The sequence below is a fragment of the Opisthocomus hoazin genome, chromosome 5, assembly GCF_030867145.1.
Source record: "Opisthocomus hoazin isolate bOpiHoa1 chromosome 5, bOpiHoa1.hap1, whole genome shotgun sequence".
NCBI classification, from domain to species: domain Eukaryota; kingdom Metazoa; phylum Chordata; class Aves; order Opisthocomiformes; family Opisthocomidae; genus Opisthocomus; species Opisthocomus hoazin.
The window spans coordinates 65,607,909-65,632,406 of NC_134418.1; the positions used below are offsets into that span (position 1 = coordinate 65,607,909).

Genomic DNA, 24,498 nt, shown 5'->3' on the forward strand with positions numbered 1-24,498 from the left:
TTTAGCATCATATGATATTTAATGAAGGCCAATTGTATGGATGCAAGTAGTGGCCCGGTTACTCCTGCATTTGTGACAGCTGAAATAACAGGAAGAACAACTTGGGCCCGGGAAGTTCACTGTTTGGTTTGTTGGGTTGGTCTATTTCCTTGAGGGGCAGAAGAAAGGATATAATTGCACCTTAAAATCTTACTGTGAAATTTTAGTGTGTAGGTCTCACACATTGAGAAAGGCAAACATGAAGCCATTCAAGAGCTCTTATCTTATTTTTAGCATAACTATTGCCCACAGTGCACTACAAACACATTCTTTTTCTTCTCTCTGCCTTCAATCCCTCAAATAAATCCCCTTCATTGGATTATGGATTAACGCAGCAACTATAGCAGTAAGCTGTTTCCATGAGAGTGAAAAAACCTAAGATGTGGACCATTAAGCAGAGTAACTTCTCATCTGGAGTTCGTGGGTCTGTCTTGGATATTGCATGCATTACAGGAAAACAATATTTATGTTTCATTAAATGTGTTTTGAACAATATCAACAGAACAGAAATTCAGCATCTGCTAAAACAGCTCCACAAACACTGACGTAATTAATACAAACCCTCGTTTTCACTAAAACATCTCATGTCCAGTAAAACTAATAGCACCTCATTTTAAGTCATTGCTCCCACTAAAACAATGAATAGTTACACATATGTTAAAGACCACATTAACTTAAGAATATTACAGAAGGTACAGACTGCCATTTGAATGCAGAACAGCGAGCTACCGGTGATGCTTCTTTACCACAAAGAAATAAAACTGTATTATTATACTACCACCACAGACTGCAATCCTCTGAAACAAATACAAATACTCAGCATAGTATTTACCCAAATATCTCAAAACATTTTACAGATGTGTCTAAGTACTCTCATCTTATAGAATATGAGGCACAAAAAGGAATATTATGTTCTTAAATAAGAGACTCTCAAAGAAAGTCACAGCTAAAAGCTAGGAATAGAAATCCCAGTTCTTCCAACTATCATGCCACTTCTCTGCCTACATCTCCACCTGCAAAGGACTGGTGAAAAAAGCAGCTACATGAGTTAAAAATAACTTCCAATTAGCGAGGCAGTGATGAAGACAGAGGACCTACGGAAACTAAATGAGCCAGAGTCTCAATCAAGGCAGAACTAGACTCTACACTGGGGACACTGAACATTGTAAGGACAGGTTAACATTTTGCTCAAATTAAGTGTAATAGAGTTTTCCAAAACAACACTTTTGGTCTGGAGAACACTGTCAGAAGCACTGATACTACAAAGCAAAAAATCTTGTCTATTAGTCAAACTGATATGGCTGAAGAGACCAGGTACAGAAGACCTCCATATCTCAAAAAGACAGAGAAAAATCTTTAGAACAACTTCAAGCTGAGAATATGAGCTCTGATTTCATCTAGGTTATGCTAATTAATATGAGGTGGCTAAAAACCTGTGGAATGGAGAGATTCTTCAAGGAAGATGGGAAAAGTTGAATTGCCTTTGTCATTCAAGGAGGGCAAAATACACAATTACTATTTACCTGTGACACACCAATGACTTGAAGTGAGGAAGTTTCTGCTATTCCACAACCCCCTCCTCTCCAGGCCACGATACGTTGCATAATCCCGTACTTAAAGATCCAGATTTGTCTTCTGAAGGTTCCTTTAGGACCACCTTGGTCAAACTCCAACTACCCAGTTCTTCTCGATACCTTGCTAGCCTGAAAGCATAGCAGTTAGGTCTTTTCTGATTTGTAGACGTGAGTTCATTTGGGTGCTGAGCAGTTGCTTGCTTTCCCTCCCTTTACTGCCATAAGAATATCTGGTGAACTCTACTGGTGTACACTACATTCTGGTGTGTGAATATGTAAGACCCACCGATTTCGTTGATTTTAGAGGGGAGGAAAGCAAATACATACCATAGGATGGTGAAGTTTCATTGGCAAGCTTTTCATTTGTTGCTCTGCAGGGCCTGGCACTATTTGATGCAAATTCACCTACACGAAGTTTGGCACTGATCATGAACTTGATGGTAGGGGATTATTAGAAAGCTTGGGAACAGGTTCAGAGAAATTACTTCCACATACATTATCCACTATAGCTGGTAATGTTTTATCATTTTCTGTATAGATTCCAACGCACAATGCTAAGCCACTACAAGGGAGTAGTTCTTGCATGATATTCAAAGATTCTACCCTTTCTCTAGAGGAATAGTGTTCTGAGGTATATATCTTAAAAGATTAATATCAAATGCACTCTCCTTATTGCAGATGCAGTGATATATACAGGCTAAACAGTACATGTTTCATTGTATGTTGCAGATGGTTGCTGGTTTTAAAACACACAGATGTTAGTTGTGTCTTCTTTCTTCGATACATGCAGCTTGTGGGCTGCCATTTGTTACTGAGATGGATGTTTAGGAAGTTCATGTTGATGAAGTGATGTATAATGAAAAAGCTAACTGCAGCAGAGCTCTGGACAGCTAGAATTCTGCAATTTGTTTTATTTCTTTATCTTTATTACTTACTCTGTCTTCCAATGAAAACTGCACTGGAATTTCCAGTTTTCTTTGACACGTACAGCTGGCATCAGTTGCCATCACACACTCAAGTTACACATGGTGTGCAGTCACTGTAATATCAACACAACCTCAAAACCAGTTCCTCAACAGCAGGCTGTTAAAACACAAGTTTTCCACACAGTAGGATGAAGGGTTAAAAAGCATTATTCAAAGCCACACAACCTCTTCCATTCCATTACTCATAATGATACTTGGGATATTAAGAATTTACAAATACAAATCATGTTTAGACAACTGCTGCCTCTGAACCAAATTTCCGTGATGACTACTTTTACAGCATTTTTATAGTAACCATTATAATGTCAAAAAACTTGGATACCTTAATTGATCCCAAACAATTCTGAGGTCGTAAGTTACCTTTTAATTTTGTACATCGGGAAGCTGTGGCAAGCACAGAGTTGCTGAGGAAAATCTGAGAACATCTGGCAGAAAGGGGTGCTAACATGGCCTCTGGAAGAGGTGTCTCCTTCAAATATCAGGGCTGACTCAAGTAATTTTTAGGCTCACAAAGGAAAACCAAGTATTTTGAAGAGATAAAATTACTGAAGTGGTATTAAAATGCAAAACAGGGTGGGAGGACAGAACTGGGTAATCAAGGTGGGAGAGGGAAAAAAACTGCAGTCAGAAGGAGATAGGGAGAGAGCACCAAGAAAAGAACGCACTAGAGAGCAAAACATCCTCCCAGCACACGCTGAAAAGCCACAGGGAGAAACATGAAAATCTGGGAAGGCAGTAACCACAAGAGGTAGGAAAGAGGGCACTGCGTACAGCGACAATGAAGAACTCCAACCCATCTCCTCATGGGAAGGGGAAATGAAAAAAATGTGCTTTCCTGCTCTAAGCTTCCTCCATGCAAAGCCATGCAAGTTTTACATTAATGACATTTTGATGCTGTAAGATTCAAAGGAAAACTAAAGAAAGTCAAAATAGCACTGTTAAGCTACAGCTGCTAACTGGAGCATGATGGCAAGTCGGCTCCTCTCTGAACAGGATCAGCGATGCACAATCTGAACACAGTCTCAGTGTGCTGCTGCTCCTCAATGCGTTCACATTGTAAAGCTCACCCAACCTCACTGCTCACTTCAAAAACAAGTTTCTTGGGAACAACTGTATCAAAAATCAAATCTGGATAAATTTATGCAAGGACAGCTTCACTGCTTGTCATAGTTTTCCCCAAGAAACTGTCTCAGGGAAAACTTGCTTTCCTGAGGAATTAGGAACGCATTAGGACACGAAACTACTCCATGAGAAAAACAATAATTCAAACATTTTACTGTAATACAGATAGAGACACCACTCTGGACTAGGCCAAACACATCATAAACCACCAAGCACACAAAACGATCCCTACAACTAAACTTGAGGTATAACTAAAGTGTGAAATATATTTCAGCAGCTGCTCTTACCAAATTACAAGTGCTCCAGTGCAAATCTGCAAACCAGAAACCAGCCAGCTACAGAATGTCTGAGCTGCACTGCACTCTCCCACCCTAAAAACAGTATTTGCAGAGAACACTAAACTATTCTCATACAGTGCTTTCATTAAAAAGAAAGTTCCTAATCCTTTTAATCATAACTTCATGTGTTATGTAATGTAAATACCTTTGGCAAATCTATCTGAATCCCCAGCTTCAACTGCAACATTATTATTCAAGTCGCAGGAAGATGCTCATCTTTTACAAGTAAAATGACAAGTTTTTAAAGCAATCTCATAACTCCAAGAATGAGCTGGGGGACTGCAATGTCATCCCACCTGATTTAGCATCCTTTCATTACACAGACATCAACTCTGAGAATTAATTATTACCATTAATAAAAGTCTAAGGCATTTAACAAATTTCCTCTTTCTCTCACAGCCAGAAAAAAAAAATACTATTTGCTCATTTAAACAAATTCTTAGGAAGTAATTCAAAAAATGAAATACTGTCACTTAACTCAATCAAAGGCTATGGTTAAGTCATGTGTGTTAATCACTTAATGAAACAAACCAGACAATCAATAATAAAAAAGAGGTTTTTTTTCAAGACTAGCACACTTTCCATTCGGAACTAAATGAGTACCTACTTGATACACCTCCTTACAGCTACAATACAGATATTTTCTTACTTTACACACAGGTTCCATGAAAAACAGCCTTCCGAAAATCAGTCTTGGCTTTTCTTGTTTCAGGTGGTTCACTACACTGAGCCACCTCGCAAACAAAGCAACAGGAGAGGTACACGGTCTCTTGATTTTTACGTTGCTGAACTCAAGTCAGAGAACTGCATTGCTCTCTTCCCCGCACACTTTCCTTCTTCACAAAAAACTTTTTATTGTGCTTTAACAGAAGGTCAATGGCTATCACTTCTCTACTCTAGCACAATGGTGAATTGAAATAAGAACCCATAGCTGTTTGGACCGACAAAGCAACCAGTATGTCTAAGCCAATAAAGCGATTTGTTCATTAAAGCTACTAATAAAGCAACCTTTTGTTAGTCTATGAAACATCAGAAACCTCATAGAATGCATTTAACTATGCTTTCTTAAAAACCACCAACTCAAAAGTTCTAAAATCTGTTAACTTCTCCACTTCCTTACACTGATAATAATAAAAAAAAAAATCTTGGCATTGACTTTTAAAAAGACAGTAAGTGCAATGCGAACTTTCATGCCTATTCATCAACCAAAAAGTTTAGGGTTCTTGGTGAAGGTATCTCCCCTGCCAAAAGCTCAAAACTGTCACATTAATGGCTTGTGCAAAGCTTCCTATGCAACACTGACAACCTATAATAAAGAGAGCACCGCAGATCTGTACAAAACCACTCAATGGATGCACTCAGTTTGGATCCAAAGACTCATTTGGACTTGACAAACAAAAGAAATAAGAAGAGCCAAGTGAGCAAAGATCAAAAATGCGCTAAGTACTTGTGTCCATTACTTTTAATTAAACTGAAGCAGACACAGTTTGAACTTGATTCCCCAGTGCTCAGTGTTGTTGTGTGGGGTTTTTTGTAACTATTCTTGATAACCAGCTCTAACATGACTATGGCCACAAACTTCCTCCAAGCAACATCAGTATTTTTGCCCTTATTACTTTAGCTGTATAATATCAGCAATACTCGAAACAATTAAAATGAAGTCTCCTCCCTTACTCACAATTTCTAAACTTGCTTCATTAACACGTCAGCTCCATTATTCTGAGATTAGAGACTGGGCCACAAAAAAAATAAAGAGCCTCCTTCCATCTAGTCACCATCAGCTATGTAAAAAAGCCAGGCAGATATAGTTCCTCTAAACCACTATATTTAGAATCTCTGAAAGACATTTTTTCCAGCAGTAACATACAAGTATTGTAGCTGCATAACACATTAACACAGACTATAAAGCAAAACAATATCAAGGGGGAAGGAGTATGTATATGCACTCTATTACTCATATTTAACAGCGCAATACCCCTTGTCCTAGTGGCAAGCCAGCGTAGAAGTAATCTGAAATCATTCTGCTACTATTTCTCATCTGCTTCTTTTTGTCAAGCATAGTGCTAACTACTTTTGCTTTTATATGCACAACTACCCAATCGAAAATAAATAAGCAAGTTTCATCCTTATTACTGCAATTTCTCAGGGACAAGATTCTCTTTTGTTACACTGGATGTAGCATTTGAATTCTCAGTGAAAGCTCTTGTAACAGAACGACAGGAAAATACTTGTCCCCACTCAGAGATATTTACAATTAGCCAAGGTTCTGTCCTTTGCTATTCAGAAAAAATAATCTGTATTTATAAAATATACAAGTCTGCTATCTAGAGCAGTGATAGCATCCCTCCCCCTACACTGTGACTCTCACTATCAAGCCATGAGATTATATCCTCCTTCTGGAATTAAGTGCTTATTCTAACAATAACACTTCAATAGCACGTGAAACTTCTCAATTATGCAGTTGTCAAGCAGCCTGATAAGGCACAGAAAGACAACTGATAGCTGAAACAAGAGTCATACAACCAGTTTTGCAGTCTTCCTAGCTACTGCCAAACAAATAGTTAATCAATGAGTAGTCAAGAAGCAAACTACCATCACGTTTCATAGGGAAAAAAAAAAAACAACGCACAGGTAATTTTACTCGATTGTAAAGTTTCAACCACATACTAAAGTTTTCACTTAAAGCTTTTCTTGGACTTCAGAGTCTTTTGCCTACTATTGCACCACTGTCGTGCGCTGGCAAAGAAAACAGCATTACAGTAGCTATTGTAAAGACATTGATTCTAAAGAGTTACACAACGCTCTTCCTATATCCTCCTTGAAAGTGAATAAACATGACTTCTAAACCGCAATTAAAAATAAGTTTAAAAATAACAATTTCCTAATTAAGTTCTGAATCCAATTTTGCTAATTCTCCCTTCCCATAACTGACCAAGTCTTTCAACAATTTTAGTCAGATGTTCACTTAGACTTAAGAAGATTCATAAAAGCGTGACACCTCCATAACACAATATGCTGCCTGATATTTGTCAACTGCACTCTTTAGTTTGCGTAACTTCCAAAATTAATCCTCTGCTTCAGCTCAATTCTACTCCTCTCACAGCACAAAGTCAATGGAATTTATGTTCCTAAATGACTTAAGTGTACTTGAAAAATCCTGCTCTGCAGAGATTAACTTCTTGCTCTTTCAAACAAATGCAATTTTAGACAAATGAAAAGTTCCTGGTACGTTTTAGATTGTGCTACCAATGAAAAACTGATAATCAGTTTTGTTCTGAGGCAACAAAAGTCCGTCACTAAGTTTGACAAATTTACGTTTGTAGCTACTGATTTTATGCAGACACAGCTTTCTACAGGTATTCTTGCGATCAAATTTAAGCATATACACCAATGACTGCACAATCAGACCTGGATTTCATTTATCTGTCTTCACCTGTACTCCACAAGAACTGACATGATAGCCTGTCAGTAGTGGCAACAGAAAATTAAAATGCATCACAAGTGTCTTCAGATTTGTCCTCGAGATAGCGAGCAATTTGACAGAAAAAATAAATCTGATTATTATTTAAAATCAGCTTTTAAAGAAACACTTTAAGTTACAAGTCATTAACACCTTAATAAGACCTCAAGATGTAGGTTGCAGAATCTGTTTCTTACACATTTAAGTCCTACAAATCACCCAGTTAAATAAAGGCTTTAGAGGTTTACAGAAAACCAGTAAGCACTAAATTTGCTTTTTTTCACCAAAGTAGTCATATATATGATGCTAATTAAAAAACAGAAGTTGACAATGCACTGTCAACACAGCAGACCAAAAGACAACTTCAATTACAAGAGCTGAATTTTTGTTTGCTTTGCTTGGCTGCAACAGTTGTAATACTAACATAGCAAACTTGCTATTTAACATTTCAGAAAGATCCCAGTGTTTCTTTATTATTCTTATTTTACGATCCATATCATCAAGACACTGAAACTTCAGAGTTGCTAAGCTGATGCTCTAACATTAAAAGCTGGCCACAGGAACAGCGATACAGGAATTGCCATTTCCTGCAGACACAGACGAGAATTCCTCATCCTTACTTTAATACCCATCTTTTCCACAGGGTCAAGCAGTTCTTCAGTAAACATCCCCCCTATCGCCCACACTTCAGTTGCAGTTGCTATTCCTAGATTCGACTTCAATCCTGAAACACTAGTAAGCTCTGGTGCCCAAACAGCACCTCTCCTTTTCAATAAAAAAATCAAGCTGTTAGTGAAGAAGTATCTGTCATCTTACAGATGTGCACTGTTTCAGCTAAAATTACTTAAGTATATAAGAACTGGCAGCTGAAAAATTGTCTCTTTCGGACCAAGAAGCCCAATTTCAAGGGACTATGCCAGAGGCAAGTGACATGAAAAGCAAAGGATAGTAACTGACTGACTGTTCATTGCCCCTTCCAACACAAACACTAGACAGCAGCTAACAAAGCTAGTAGTAGCCACCTTCAAAATATGAGCGATTCTTCAGGCAGTAGCTAGTAGGCCTGTGGAATTTGTTGCAACAGGATGCAATGAAAATGAAAAATTTACATGGGTTCAAGGGGAAATTAGACAAGTTCACAGATGAGAAATTATTCAAGAGTTTATTCATAAACAGAAACAATCTCTGGCTCAGAGGTTCCGTCAGCTGAAAGTAGCTAGAGAGCAAGCATGAAAAGAAAAGTATCTAACACTTATCTTGTTCTCAGTGTTCCACATGCATCCACTTACAGATGTGATTGAGACGGGTCATGTGGAGAATTAAGGGACTTCTGGGTTCCTGTAAACAATTTTCTCTTTCATGGCTGCTATCAGACACAGGATACTAGGCTAGAAAGAACCTCAGTGGGATCCAGTGTGACAATTCTTCCATTTTAAAATTATTTAATAAACACATTTCAAAACAGAACATTCCAATTAAAATATAGAAAAAGTATTTTAATGTTTGGATCCCCCTCCCAAAGCTGCCAGCTTGATAAAATACATTCAATTCAGCTGTTTTAATGAGCTTGACTTTTCATTCAAAATATTAGTTAAAAAGTTGTTACACCTCTACTCGAATTCTGGAAATACTGATTATTCTCCTATACAGCAGTTTCATAGCTTTGCCTCCTACAGACCATGCCTGCGCAAGCTCCTAGTGGGCAGCAGAATGGTCTGCTACTAAACAGTCCTGGCTGCCATTTTTCTCGTCAGAAAAGCTAAATGACTCACTCTGGGTTGGGTCTGCAGGTTGTTTTCCTTCCTGAAAAGGGATACAAAAAAATAGATGGAAGAACAAGTCACAGGCGCCAGCCTGTTCACTGATTAGGGGGACCTCTATACTGCTGTTTAATCCCTCTCCACTGCACATCTCGCAGTATTTCTGTCACCTGGATTTAAGACCTCCCAGATCCTAAATTCAAAGTCTAAGACAGACTACCCGAGCACATGCGTTTCTCAGCTGCCAGCACTCCACTACACAATTTGGGGGAGTGCAACAGAGATAACAAACCTAGACCATTAACACCCCATTTGGGAAAAATCTGGTACTTTTGCATTTTCCCATTTTATTAGCAGAAATCAGGACTTGGTTATGTCAGAGGAGTAAGAAGGAAAAAAAAATTAATTTGTAAATATTAATACTACATTAGCCTCCTACTAAAAATATCTCATATCAGAATGCGAGAAAACACAGTACTTACCTACATTTAAAAGAGCCAGTAAATATGATTCAGTGTGTTACAAACAAACAACCTTTTCATGCATCAGCAAGCCAGCTGAAACAATTGTTTAGAGAATACTATTGTAAAACATATGCAGGTTGATATCAGAGAATACCCACAGCACGCTTTCTGGAAAGGAAACTATGGTGTTTTAGGCTAGCAGAATTTTATAACAACAGTGAACTAAGGAGAAATTGCCGAAAAACTGACTTTCAAAAAGCCTCCCCCAAAGTCTCAAGAGGCTATTAAGGAAAATTAATCTTGGTGTTAGGGGAAAACATTATTTGTGTTTGACGCTTTGCTGCTGGCGTCCAAAAGAAAAAGCCGTGAGTGGTCTGTTAACTTGCAGAAAGGGTTAAGGTTCTATATCAGGGTTCTTTACTAGAAGGCCTGGGTTCTATACTAGAACGACTTCACATATTCCCTAATGGTCCAGAAAGCAAAAAGTGGCAAAACATAAGACACTACTATGAAATTAATTATTAATTTGAGACAATACCTTTTCATACAATTGCTCAGATCCCCAAACTTGGTAAAAAAAACCTAAAAAAAAAAAAAAAAAAAATCACTTAAACTACAGACCTAACATACTTTTAAAAAGGATTGCATGTTGTATTAATTGTTTTTACGGCTTATTATGCTGTTTAAGACTGATCTTGAAGAACAGCGAACTACCAGAAGTTTTATACATGAAGGTTTTCAGTGGCACTACACTTCTTTCCAAAAAAGTGATTCTGAAAAGACAGACAAAAAGCTATGTGCGTTCTATAATGAAGTGCTAATTCTTTTCTGGAAAAGACAACTAACAGGCACAGACAATACTGCAAAAGTTAAACTCTCAGCTCTACAACCAGTAGAATTCTTGAATGTGATTTTTTTTTTTCTTTTTCCCCTCTTTGGCAGCAGCCAGCAAGCATACACATAGCTCTGCAACAGTCACAGCACACAGTGCCTTTAGCCCAGCTAGCAAACTAAAAAACGCTTGGTAGGTTAGACGGGGAGTAGCATGGTAGTCAGGCTGCAGGATCTGAACATACTGTGATAAGGAAGTTCACAGAAGATAACAGGACAGTAATGAGGACTCTGTTACTGCAGTGGTGGGATACAGCAGCAGACAGAGGACACAAATCCACAGGAAACTAGGTTTTGTTAGCTCTGCTGCTCATAGAACAATTTGTTTCCCTTGTGTTTTACAGATTTGAATACTAATATTACTGCAGACTGTAGCTTTGATCACTGTGTTAAATGTAGCTCTACTGAATAAAAGGATTAGTTTGTCCGGATTGGAACAGCTATGACTGTGGCATGAAGAGAACTCCAGGGAAAAAAAAAAATCTTTGAAGATCAAGTGCATGCTCAATTTTATAAGTTGAATAGGCAGTAGTAGCTGAAAGTGGTTTTTGTCATGCATATAGTTCACAGTAGGACACATACAACAATACTTCTGCAGTTTAGTATACTGATTATAAGCAGTTTTAGATTACTTAAATTTGTCTTCCTACTAAAAGAGGTAATCCCACTCTCACCTTACCTAAAAGGCTAAGAAGTCAGGCAGCACTAGCACTCACGTCGGTTCACAACGAGCTGGATTTGAGAAGGGGACAGCACAACCACAAAAGCCAAAAACGGGTGGCAGAAAGCAAGATCAGCCCTTTTGCTTGCAACACACACTCCACACCAGCTTCAGCAGATCATCAGACCACAGCCGTGAGGTTTCAGGGGACAGTCAGGCTGATCTCATGGCCAGCCAATGCCCAAGGGATTCACTACCAGCTGTGCATCCCCTGTGCCAGCTCCACGCACATCCCGTGTCACACTGAGCCAACCCAATTTGGTTTTCAGTTCCCTTCTCACTTAAATTCAGGGAACTAAAATGGTAGGAAACCAACAGCACTAAATTAATTACCAAAAAGTCAGATTAAACCAACAGCTAGCTCAGGAAGAGGCTGGGGATGGGAGAAGCTGTTTGGAACCACTCTTTTCAGCAGCAACAAAACAGGTCAAATGCAATATGGAGTGACAACCCCGTAAAGGACAAGTGAATATAACACCTCAGGAACCCCCAGTCTTTGCAAAGTTCGAAAAGATTTTATGAAGCAAGGGTAAATTGTTTCAATTTTAGGTTTCTCTTTTTCCATCTCTGCTATGTCGTGCCTAACCTACGCAATCAATTTTGTTTCCACCACACTGCAGCGTAAACAAACAATAGGAATGAGAAGGACGAAAACGTTAACATTTCTTTTGTGCCACCGAACAAGCTTTTGTTTTTCCAGTCATTCCCAGCACCCTTTCGAAAGGTTCCCACAGCCCATGTAAACAACACGCAAGCTGAGCGGGATGACTGTACGTACCTCCTACGTAGGCAGCCAGCAACCGCAGCATGTAGCTCCCCTAACTAGCCAGCCGCACATCCACCCCACGACGTGGGACACCACCCACCTCTCCCCTGCAAATAAGAAAAACCCTGCCTGTGCTCCTGAGTCACACCGAGTGTTATCTAGTGCTCCCGCCAGGCACGGCCAAACATCAGTAATGGCTGAGCTGAAGTTTGACCCTTGGTTATTTCAGTATCAGCCCACTTCTTCTCTGTCGCACATCAGGAATTACTTGGTTTCAAAATAGTCAAGCGTAACAGTATTCAAAGGAGAAATAACAACAAAACAATTTGCAAGATTTACCACGGCAATAAGCTATAAAGCTGGGAATGCAACACAAAACCTGAAACGAAGAAACAGTATGTCCTGGAAACAAATCAGACGGAACCATGAATGTCCAAGTTGTTTTGCTACAGCAAGCCACGTCTAAGAACCACCCTAGTTTTAGTGCATTCTCAGGTATGTAAAACTATCTCCAGAACGGCAGTTTCTTAGCTTGTCTAGATGTTTAACTTAATTTTGAAAATCAGGGTCGTTAACACAAACACACTTCTGTATTACAGGTTTGAAAAATGGAAATTTCAGACACCTGTCTATCAGAGCCCACCTAAGATATTCTTTGCGGGACCTATGTCACACACGCAATCACTTCCCTGAAGACACAATGTCAAAACACAGCTAGAACTACTACTGTGTTACTAAGGGGCTACCATAGCCTGCATGCTACTGTCACCACGTTTCATAACCACGAAGCGGCTGTTCAAGACCGCGTGCCGCAATCTGGCAGTGCGGAGCAAGCCCAGGGCAAGACAAAGTCCAGCAAGCTGGGAGTCAGGCAGGGACTAAGTCTAGCTCTCACCCGGACTGGAGACAGCAGAGTCAGGATCCACTCGCTACCGCAGACAACGCAACCAGCACGCTGCGAAAGAGGAGGGGTACAACTGTGCCCTTCCACCAGAGGCTTGTCACAAGTCTGAGCACCTGCCCCCCTCTTGACAACACAGAGAAGTTTAAACGTGCACCCGGTGGGGGGAAGCACAGCAGGTTGAATCGTCTCCCTCCCCGGGGACCCTTGCAACAAGTAGCAAGTTAGGAGTAAAGCAATTCCCAAACACCCTGACCGAAACAAACTGATTATTTCCAATTCCATCTTGCTGGAGTATCCAGTAGGGCCTGCTATCCAGGTACATGGAGAAAGAAACGGTGTCAGAAGTTTGCTGGCAAAAAAAAAAAAAACCAAACAAAAAAACAAAAAAACAAAAAAACAAAAAAAAAAAAAAAAAAAAAAAAAACCAAAAAACCACCACCACAACTTTGCCTTAGCATGATTTAAAGGATGTTGAAGATGCCCTCAAGATGCACATAAACTGTCACTATTGTGCTCTGCAGTAGAGGAAAAAAAGTTACCTGTCATTGCAGTGATCCACCCACTCACACAAATGCCACAGATCTGCAGGAATATTCATCAGCTCTGGCAACAACAGACGAAACTGCCACAGCAGAACTCAGAAACAAATGTTACAAATAACTTTGACAAGGGTATCTTGCAGTATGGCAGTTTCAGGGCCCTTTTCTGTTGTGCTAGAAGATCTCTCGCATTGAGCACCACTGCAGGAATTAAAACAAACTGACCAGATATAAACAGCAAGAGAAGTAGGCACCACTGGAAAACTGCAGGTTTACTGATCACCTGACCCCAGCTCAGGCCACAGGTAACACTGCTTAGCAAAGACACAGCACTTGGTAAACCTAAGGTGTAGACACCCTGTCTTCAACAGAGATTCAAAACCATGCCAAGCTACGTGGGACCACACTTGCCACAAAAGATGAGTAACATTTCTTCAGAGAGGCCTGAATCCAAAGTTGTAGTTTTGGTTATCATTATTAAATGGTTATGGCCTTGAAGACTGAAGAAAATATTCTTTTAAAAAACAGCCTTATTAGGCAATGGGGAAGCCAACAAAAACACGTACCCACTATTGTCAGGTCTAGCAAGGAAACACTAGATTATGCAGCTAGTGCAACAGGTAGTGAGCGACTCCTCAAGCACGAGCTATGCTACAACAGGGAAAGGCTTGCACTCACCAGGGAACACGCCGAGCAGCTTACCCTCCTAAAAAGGGAAGCTGGGAGAGAGCTTGAAACCGTTCCTTCCCCATTGGCGTTCCCTTGAGCTGCTTTGGGCTTGTCAGTCATTTAGTAAGACAAGTAGCTTGCCCTGAAGTAGCCTGTTTGCTTCTGAAACCATTGTGACTATTTTCATTCCTGCAGATACATAAGGACATATATTCCATCCTATAAAGCATATCACATACTTTACAGAAAGAGAACATCCTTTCACTCCTCAACCATAGGCAGATCCTGTCTGCTACAGCAGATCTAAACATAAAGTTTCACCTTAAAGAAAACATGATAGACTTTATCCTGAAAAACACGTGCTCCAAAAGCAGTCACCAGCATCTGTGAGAACACAGAACCAATGTGTGCAGTAAGAACATTACACCAGTCAAAGAGGGCAGAGTTAAGCAGATACCACCAACGCCACACATCCTGGGTTTGCAGTTCCTGTCCTTCAGAAATTCAAGGCAATTGCCACAACCTGCAACACCACAAAGCCACAGCTAAGTAAGACTCACTCTGCAGGACCAAGTTCGTGAGTAGGTCAATCCACCAAAAAGACCCCCCAATATTCCATGTGCAGTCAGCTCTCCACCACCCTTAAGCAATTTGATAACCCCAGCAAGGGAACACACAGGGGAAGCCAAGTCATGCCAAGGTCTCCTCCCACCTTCCTAGCCAGCCAGAGCGACATTCCTAAAGGAAGAAGTACTGAAGAGCAAGAACAACAAGCTTTGACATAGGACCAAAATGTTGAGGAACTGGAGAAGGGAACACAGGAACAAGCCTAACGATGACCCCAGAATCGGTTCAGGTTTCTGACTTTCAAAGAGAGACCCATGCATGAAGGAGGACCACGGAAAGGAAAGAATGAATCCATGATTACGACTCAGGATACTGCAGCAGCAAGACTCATTGATCAAGGTTTATGAAGAGTTTAGAGGAAGCTATTGCAGCTGCTCTCCCACGATGTCCCCTTCTCCATAGCTCCAGGAGGCTGGGTCTCCCCACGCACGCACACCCCGTGGCTCCACCTGTGGGCAGCTCTCCTGCCGTGGTAAGGAAGCAGATTTTGTGCTTAGAAAGTGTTGCTTCAGCAGCACGCCCTGCCCTCCGACTACACCTCACCTCAACCCACCCGTGCTGAAGTGCTCCGACTTCTCAGTGCTGCTTCTCCAGAGAAGCTACAGGTAGCTCACGCCATTCATATTACTGAAATGTTTTGAAGAAAGCAAGCACTTAAAAACATTCACATTTTGGACAACTTGGAATAGTCTGTCTTTAAACAGCAAGCATTACTTAACCTTAACTACCTCAGAGCTGTCCCTCTGCTATAGGCAGCCATCCAATTTCAGGTCACAAGACAAACTAAACTCTCCTAGGCCAGTTTAGCCATCCACCACTTACCACAGGCTTCCCTGATACTGCAGCTGGTATCAAGCAGCCTTGTATGACCAAACACAAACACCGATCCAGCAATTTAAAGACACACTTTACTTCCCCCCCCCCACCCCACCATCATCCCAATGACCCCAAGCCCACATGACATTTAGGGCACACTGAAATGTTAATCAGTGTCATAACAATGTATTTGGGTTACAAAATCTGAACAGCACTCTCAACCTTTTGTGAGACTACTAAAGCGAAATCGCTTTTCCTTTTTTAAATACAATCTGAGGTAAATAGCATTGCAAAATGTATCATACTGGTATAACGCCAAATTGCAGACAAAACTGAAAACAGCACATACAATTAAAACATCCCATGCTTCTCCACTTTAGGGCCTTATCTGTGGTTGGTCAAAAAACTAGACAAAATAGTTCATACTGCAACGGCTACCACTGATCATGTTGGGGGGATTTAGCATGGAAAGCTGTTTCAGAGCAAATCTTGCTCTTGTAGCTACTTGCTACCACACACCTGCTGAAACCATCACACCAGAATCATACCGGCAAAACAGCACACACCAGCACTCCTCATCTTCCACCATAAAGCCAACCATCTCAGCTCCAGATGCAGGCAAAGCCTGTCTGAGCTAAGCAAGCTAGTTTGGGGCAATAAGGACTATTTCATGCACCTCCTCTTATCAGCCAAGCTGTTGGTGCTGTATTCTCCAGCCAGTGGTAACATCTTCAATTGCCCTACGAAATGGGAAAAGATGCCTGCAGGGATGATGTTAAGATGCAACATTATGGAAAAAACACATTGTTTCGCCCTTGTAAGAATAACTGCAGTTGCTTCAGAGAATACTGAGAAAACAAAATATTGAAGAGCTACTGAATAATAAAGACCTGTCCATTTTGCAAAGGTAAACAGTCTTGAAAAGATGACGACAGTTTGTCACAGTGAGCACAAACAAGACTGAATACAGTAGTTCCTTTTTATTCTGACATCCATTACTTTTGAAATATTTGACCTTGCAAATTAAATTATATTTTATTATACATGCATCATGCTTCCAAATTTAAATTATTTTGATCAAGTTCTGAAAAGAAATCTGCTATTTCAAAGTAAATATAAGGGAACCCACAATGGAAACCCCACAAACAGTTAGTAGGCTTCTTTCAGCATAGACTTCAGGAATATGGGCTGCAAGTGGAAGTGCTTACAGACATAAATCATATCCACATTAACAACAAAAAACCAGCAAGGATCTATTAGAAAATGCTTAACTGCGGTGTACACGTTGACACAGGACGAACACTGGAGCAGCTGATCAGAATCACTGGTGGAAAGAACGAGGCAGGATCCACATCACAACAGAATAATTGCTCCCATTCCCTCTCCCTGCCCAAGAAATGTTCCCTCAAGTGAGCTGCAATGCCTCTAGCATTCATTACAGCCAAAAAATGTCTTGCATATGCAAAGTTCTCAAAGGAGAAAAGCGAATGCACACTTTAAGTAAGCGCATAATCAAGCCGTTATGTTTATTTACTGATTCTAGATGATCAGAGAATGGTGCTATAAAATGATTACTTCATTATGTCACCCATAATCTACTTAGTGGAAGCCGGAGAACCATGTTTCATTTTCTATTGAACACAAAACTATGACAGGTGAGGGTGGACAGGGATCAAGTACTCTTCCTCTCTCCTCAGGAAGGAACTGGAAGCTCCAACACAGCTGATGACTCGTATCTTCAAAGCAAGTCACTAAGCAATGAATTGCCCACTCTTCCCTGGAAGCCACCAAACACATTCACCCAAGAGGATGCCACTAAGGGTTGCCAAACACACAGAAATGACACAGCCCTAAAGCACACACTGACAGCAACTGGGAGGGTGTTTTGGGACAGGGACTTGTAGGCACATAACACTGCCTGCAGTCTTTCACAGACATCCGTTGGTGACCACTGAGAGACATGGGATACTGGGCTGAACTGACCTTTGATTTAAGCCAGAACAGCCTGTGTAACAATCAGTAGCCACACTGCCACAAGGCAAGACCTAGAAGTTTGTTAACAATAAGTTAACTTTCTGCGCTTACATGGTTCTAGGTCTTCGTCAGACAAATATTTGAAGCCTTTGTAGCCTTTGCTGTCACAAGAGACTATCTTAAAGTCTGTAGAAGTGATCCTGGTAAACAGATGTTGTCTATCCTTTCAATACATGGAGCACTTCAGTACAGAAACATCCATCACTTTCCACAAATTCACTAAATCACAATATTTTCTCTCATGGAAGAGCATTTTCAAAAACTATTACATGTAATCCTCATCATCTCTTTCAAGAATTACCTGATATACACAGCCCACATAAGAGGCTGAAGCAGCTCGGCTGATAAGGTCTTTATGCTGCTTTTAATTCAAATGCAATGCACATATAGTCAGTTAACAAGCATGTGTTCTTCAGAAGAAGATCCAGAAGACTAAACACGTTCTTTAAATACAGTCTGAATTTAAAACATGCCAACCAAAAGATACTTAACTAACTTGGTTTACTTTAAAGAGACAGAAGAGCATTCCTCTCTGTTTAGTAACATTGCCAGGCCTAAATCATCACACACCATTCCTTTCTTTTACTGATTCAGAGACAACAAATTCCACTGAAGTAATTAACAAAACTTTTGCAAAGTATTGCACGAGTACATAACGGGGGGAAGTAAAGTTAATTTGCCAGTCTAAGAGTCTAAAGATAAAAGCGATTTCTTTCCCTAAACCGAAAAGCTACTTCTTATAAAAGCTTCTCTAACACTTAAAGCAAATGAAGTTCGCGTACTTTCTGATAAACATTGATGTTTCCAAACAGACACTGCTGTACGAGTAAATTATTCAGCTTGCACAAAGCAACTACACTGATTAGATCTAAGCTGCAATAGGAGGAAAAACTTAAACCTTGACAAAAATCATTTAAATAACATAAGGTGATGTACCTTCTTGAGACATTTATGAACCTGGAACACCAACAAGAAGAATGCGTAAGTGCCACCAAGAGACAGAACGAGGCTGCCGTTAACAGCTGGATGATGACGGAGTGGGGAAGGGCAGATTTAAGTTTGGAACCAGGAAGTGACATCAAAGCAAGTGCGATCACCGTATCGAGAAAAGGGCATAGCGCCTTTTGGCTCCTGTAGATATTCAACACATCACAGCATTGACCGTCTCCTTACCACTACGGGCCAAAGAGAACGCAGCTTCCTCTCCTGACCTCCTGGCTCTGGGGCCAAGCAAAGCAGAGTGAACAGAGCTCAACTTCTTTTACACACCCCCCCCCCTTTTTAAAACAGCAGCGACGACAGGAAGCTTAAGATACAGAGATATTTTGGTCAAAAAAAGTGTTTTACCTGTCAGCATACTCACTCTCAAAAAGAAACTACAAAATGTCAGGTGCCCCATTTACCTTTGAACTTCCTACTGATGCCTAGGTTTTCCCCTGAGTTTTCACGGACTGTCTCCTTCTCAGCAGAACAACCAAGTACACAGTTCAGAAACAGACTGTACCTGCTCTCCAACGTGTAGCACAAACAAACTAGAGCACAGAGCAAGCACACATTGCTGGAATTGGGGTGTATGGCTGTCCGTTCACACGCAGGCATTTCAGGCCTTCAGCCACTACACATCTCCGCTCCATTTTATTTTTCTCTACTTCCAATTCCACCTGGTACAGAAAACACAGAAGAGCAGGACCCTAGCGACTGACCCACACAATGCCCACAAGCTGTTTATTCTTCTTTTCATGAAGAACCAGACAAATTTTACAAGTTCTTCCTTCAATGTCTTTCCAGACTCCATGGAGAGAGACGTGGAGAGGGAGCACCACCGAGGCTAAGCTCATGCAAGCAGTTTTCACGCAGAGTTACAGTTTCTGGATCCATGTCTGAATGCTGCCTCACCAAATAAACAACATCCAATCTCCTCTCCTTGTTTTTTAGTACACTCTTTTCATACGCAACTAAGAGTCGTACAAATTTTAACTCTTGAACAGTACCATTTAATGCTGACAGATACAAATGTTCCTTTCCCGATTAACTACCATGGTGGTGTTCTCTTCAGGGAAGAGCAAGTTAAGACACTCTGCTGAAACTATCTAACCCTTGCTGCAGTTTCTGCTCACAGGGAAGTTCTGCGCTCTGCAGAAACGCTGAAAAGCAAAGCAAAACCAAACCCCCAGCAATCACAGCCCCCTTCCCAAGGAAGCCCCTCCGCTCCCCAGCCTCAGAGCAAGGTCCGGAGCAACAGCACTCACTCCTGCCTGGTGAAGCAGCAACTTCTCCCACAAACAGGAAGAGCCGACGTTTACTTCTGGCTTTTAAACGGCGCTGAGAAACGCTTTATGAGAAAAAGCGACTCCTTGAGAAGGTTCTCCCGACCCGGCCGGCACGGAAAGGAGCAGGCGGGAGGCAGCCGCAGGGTCCGCCAGGAGCCCCTCAGCCCTTCCACCAAAGGATGAAGGCACGGGGCAGGGGGGGAAGGTGTCTGGAAGCCTGCCGGCTCCCCGCTCCGCACAACTTTCCGCCCGGGCGGGGACGGCGGGGACGGCGCGGGTCCGGGGTCCCTTCACCGCCCGCCGCCTTTGCTGGCGGGGGCCGGCGCTCCCGGCGGGTACGAAGCGGGCGGCGCGGGTCGCGGAGGAGACCTCGGCCCTTCCCGGAGGGCCGCGGTGGAGCCCCGTCCCCCATCCCGGTCTCCTCAGCCCGCGGCGGGGCAGCAGACCGTGCGCGGCCGGGGACGTGAGCCGCATGGGAAGCGCCGCGCCCCCGCCCCGCCACACTCCGCCGGCGGCCCCGGGGCACACAGTCCGTCCCCCCCCGCCCCCTTCCCTTCCCGCACTCACTTTTCGGGCCGGGCTCCGCCGGGCTCTCGCTCCCCTCGCGGCGTGCACGCCTTCCCGCCGGAGGGGCGATGCCGGCGGCGAGGCGGAGCCCCTCTCCCCCGGCGGGAGGGGACCCGCTGCCCCAGGGCTGCCGCCGGGGGCCGGGCGGCGTCAGGGAGGCAGGCGGGTCCAGCCCCCGCCCACCCCCCCCCCCGGGCGGGTGGTCCTCGGGGCCCGCTCCCCGCCGGCTGCGGCTGCCCCGGCGGCTCAGGTGCGTCGCCGCGTCCTCTCACATGGAGCCGCCGCCTCGCCTCGCCGCCCCTCGCTGCCCCCCCCGGGCCGGTCCCCGCGCCGCCGGCCGGGAGGCGAGTGGCTCGGGCCGCGGCCCCCGCCCCGCTCTCCCTCTCATGCACTGCGGGCGCCGCCGGGCCCCGGCTCCAGCGGCGAGGGGGGGGCCGCTACGGCCCGAGCCGGGCGGCGCGGGGCAGCCGGGCGGCGGGGCTGGGCGCCGCGGCCGCTCCGCTCTCCGGCATGTGGGCGCGGGGCGGCGGGGCCGGGCCGGGCCGTGGGGCCAGGCGCGGGGCGGCTGGGGGGCGGCGGGCGGCAGCGCCCCGGGATCCGCTCGTTTCCTGCGGCGCCGGGAGGGGGCGGGGAGGTCGGGCGGGCGGGCGAGAGAGCGAGCGCGGCGACGGCGCGCGCGGATGACAGCCGTAACCGGGCAACAGGCCCCACCCCCGTGCCGGCGCGGGGCGATGACGCCAGGGAGGGGCGGGGCAAGTCGGAGCCGAGCGGCGGCTGCCGCGGCTGCACGGTTCAGCCCGGCACAAGCGGGTGGCGGTACCGGCCCCCTGCGCAGCCGCAGTCGGCGGCCTCGGCGCGCCACGCCCCCTCCCGCCTCGCGGGGCGGGGAGCCAAGCTCGCTCGCCCACCCCGTGACGTCAGGGGCGCGGAGAGGGGAGGGGGCGGGAAGCCCGCGCGCACGTGCGCTTGCCCTCGCCGCGGCAGCGGGGAGGGGCGGGCGTTGGCGTTGCCATGGGAACGGCCCAGGCTGCGCCGCCTCCCGCTCCCCGTCCCTGAGGCGCCGGGGTTGGAGAGACGGCGGCCGCCGGGTGCCCTCAGGGCACAGGGACGTGCCGGTCCCCGGCGGGACCTCGCGTCACTCTCTGCTCTCTGCCCGGGCTTCTCCGCGACGCCGCCGGGCTCTGGGCGCCCCGAACTCGGCCGGCGGGGCCGTGGTTGCGCAGGCCCTCCTCTCCTTAAGATTAAAAATGAATATAGTAATTACAGGGGCCTTTATTACAGAGCTTGCAGCTGTTGGCTCCGCCGGGGCTCCTGTTGTGCGCGATGCCAAAGACAGGACACCGTCCGCTGAGCAGAAGGAAAAAATAAAATACCTAATTGCCGCTCATCAAGCGCGTGGGACGGCTCCCGTGCAGCGGGAAGAGCTCGGGCCCTGTGGGGACAAAAACAGAAAAGCGCGGTATTTGGTCGCGTCGCTATCGTCAAGTGCATGCACTAGAGTGAAATGAAGTCGCGTGACGTAGGCCCGGCGCTCGCCGCCTGTGGAGGGCCGCGTTGGCGTGTCTCCTGGTAGCTGCCCTGCCCGCGCCCAGAGCCGCTGCCTCACCATGCTGCCAGTGCTCAGCAGCTGCTTGCTTCCCCACCACCGTTCAGTTTTAACGCTGCCTCTTACTCCCCGCCATCTTATGCTGGATGCTTCTCGACCCTTTCCCATGACCTCATTTACCTCACTTTTCTATTCCTGTGTATTTAAAACAGGTGTCTCAGCTTACTGGAGTCTCCAAACCTCTTCGTACCCCGCCGCTGGGACAAGGTGGCAGAGGGGCACGCTCACTCGTCAGAGCTGCAGCTGGGCCCCCTCCTCGCCAGCCGAAGCCCTGCGCCCCCCACGCTGCCCAACTTACCCATTCTGCCATAAACTGGGGCATTTCTTCCCCTCTGCAAAGGAAATAACAGTGCTAAAACTTCTACGTCTGCAGTACGGATCTCTGCCCCTTCAGCGAAGAGAATGGAGGTCTCTCCCTCAGACCTTGTTCACGTCAAGGGCTTCCTAGCTCCGCTTTCTTGCACCTGTTGCTTATTATTCTGGTTTTCCATTTCGTTGTGGTGTTCTCCCTCTGCCAGCTGAATAATAGGTTTACGCATAGATCAAACATATCTGCAACACTAATGCTGAGTACGTATTACTTGGGAGTGAAGGAAAAAGTCTCATCAGTGTGGATCACTGGCAATGGCAGATGCATCGCTCAGGAAACAGAAAATCACTACTCTGCCAGCACCGATGATAGCGCCAAGACTGTATGTGGATTTAATGAAAATGTTACGATTTTTTATTAGTCACAGATTAAAATGGTTCAGCGCCTAGTCTTTAATGGAAATGTGGTCATGACTGACCCCACTTCAAACAGCAGGGATAAAAATAGCAATCGTACTGCAGATCAATGCGCTGGCAGAACTAAGCAGGGAGATTAACACTCTTGTATGCCAGACTCCAATGCCACCACACATACAGTTGCGACAAAACTTACTCAAAAAATAAAATACAGAACAGTTTCAAGCGGAACGGTATTGTTTTCAATATACAGTCCAGCAAGAACACAAAAAACTTGCCAGAGGTTATTACTGTGCATGAAATAGTGGCAGAGCCAGAGAAACACTGTTTTTAAGTGCTGTGTCTAGAGGCTGAAGGGATACCTGCTGACTGTCTGGATACATTTTGTTCCTGTAACATTTTTAATCCTGATGGACTACCATCTGTACAAGAAGTTGGTATTAAGCTTAATGGCAAAATTACAATCTATCATTTTTTATTACTCTTAAAGTGCATGTATAAGAAAAACTGCACAGAAATACATTAAAACTTCCACACGACCTTGGTAACTGAAAAGATTGCATGCTAAAAGGCATAGAAAAATTAGATGATTTGAAAATGTGAGTTAGCCGGGAGAGAGAGGGCACATGCATTAGTAACAAATCTACAAGAAAATTGTTATTCTAGAGGAAAGCTGACCTTGTATTGTACTATATCATCTTTAAAATGACATAAATAATAAAGTGAAATAACCAAATGACAGGAGCAAATTCAAATACTAAACCACCATTTTAAAAATCTGATTCATTTGCCCATATTTCTGGTTTTATCAGATGTTTGTGATAAATCTTGTAAGCTTGAAGTGCTGTTTGCAGATAAAGGGAAGCAAAAAGGATTTCTTTGCGTGGGTAAACATGGACCCAAATTAAGTTAATGCTGAAGGAGGCCTTCTGTACAAGGTTTAGTTCATTTTGAGTAATGCAATTTAAATTCACATCCTTACTTTTTTCCAGACAATTTGCCCCGAGTGCTTACAGATAGATCTGTCCTAATGGCTTGCAGTGCTGTGCATCACACCGCCTGCAGAAACGAGGACGGAGGCTGACTGCTGTCTCGGGCGGATGCTTCAGCTTCTCTAGCCTGCCAGTATCCCAGGCTCCACGTGTCCGGGTTCGGGATGGGAGAGGCAGGCAGTCCGTATGTATTGGGGTCACCAGTGGTGCACACCCGCGGGGGTCCTGGGCTGGGGAGAGTGTTTGAGGCAGGGTCGCTGCTTGAGAAACAGACCATTTAGCAAGACCCCTGTGGGGAGGGAGGCCTGCTAGGCACGAAGCCCTGGCTTGCTGCGTAGCGCCTATCCATGTTTCGGATCCCCCCTGCCAAACGCCGGCCAGAGCTGCGGGGAAGCTGGGCTGTTGCGCTGCAGGCAGAGGACACGGCAGGCAGTGGAGCGGGGGATGCCGGATCAGCAGCTGTCTTAATCACAGCATGTTCTGCTGGGCGAGAAAAAAAATCTCAGGAGCAGACAAAAGGTAGTAAAATGGGCAAGATAAGCAAGCCACAAGGGAGCAGAGCCACACTTTTTGTTGTTAGTGAAATACAGGTTGGTTCACCTGTCTCAAGCTGCACTCTACTAGCTG

The 24,498-nt window shown here is 44.3% G+C and overlaps 1 protein-coding gene across 2 annotated transcripts in view; it reads right to left on the reverse strand.

Annotated features, from left to right (window-relative positions):
- The window catches only part of FBXW7 (F-box and WD repeat domain containing 7), a 185,333-nt gene extending 164,703 nt beyond the window's left edge, over positions 1-20,630 (reverse strand). The window contains exon 1 of one of the 2 annotated variants that reach the window (XM_075421563.1): positions 20,548-20,630. The gene's annotated coding sequence lies outside the window, so the exon portion shown is untranslated. Of the gene's footprint in view, positions 1-10,281; positions 10,300-20,547 lie in introns of those variants that run through there. The other variant, XM_075421562.1, reaches the window with a different exon arrangement.
- Positions 20,631-24,498: the final 3,868 nt, after the last annotated feature.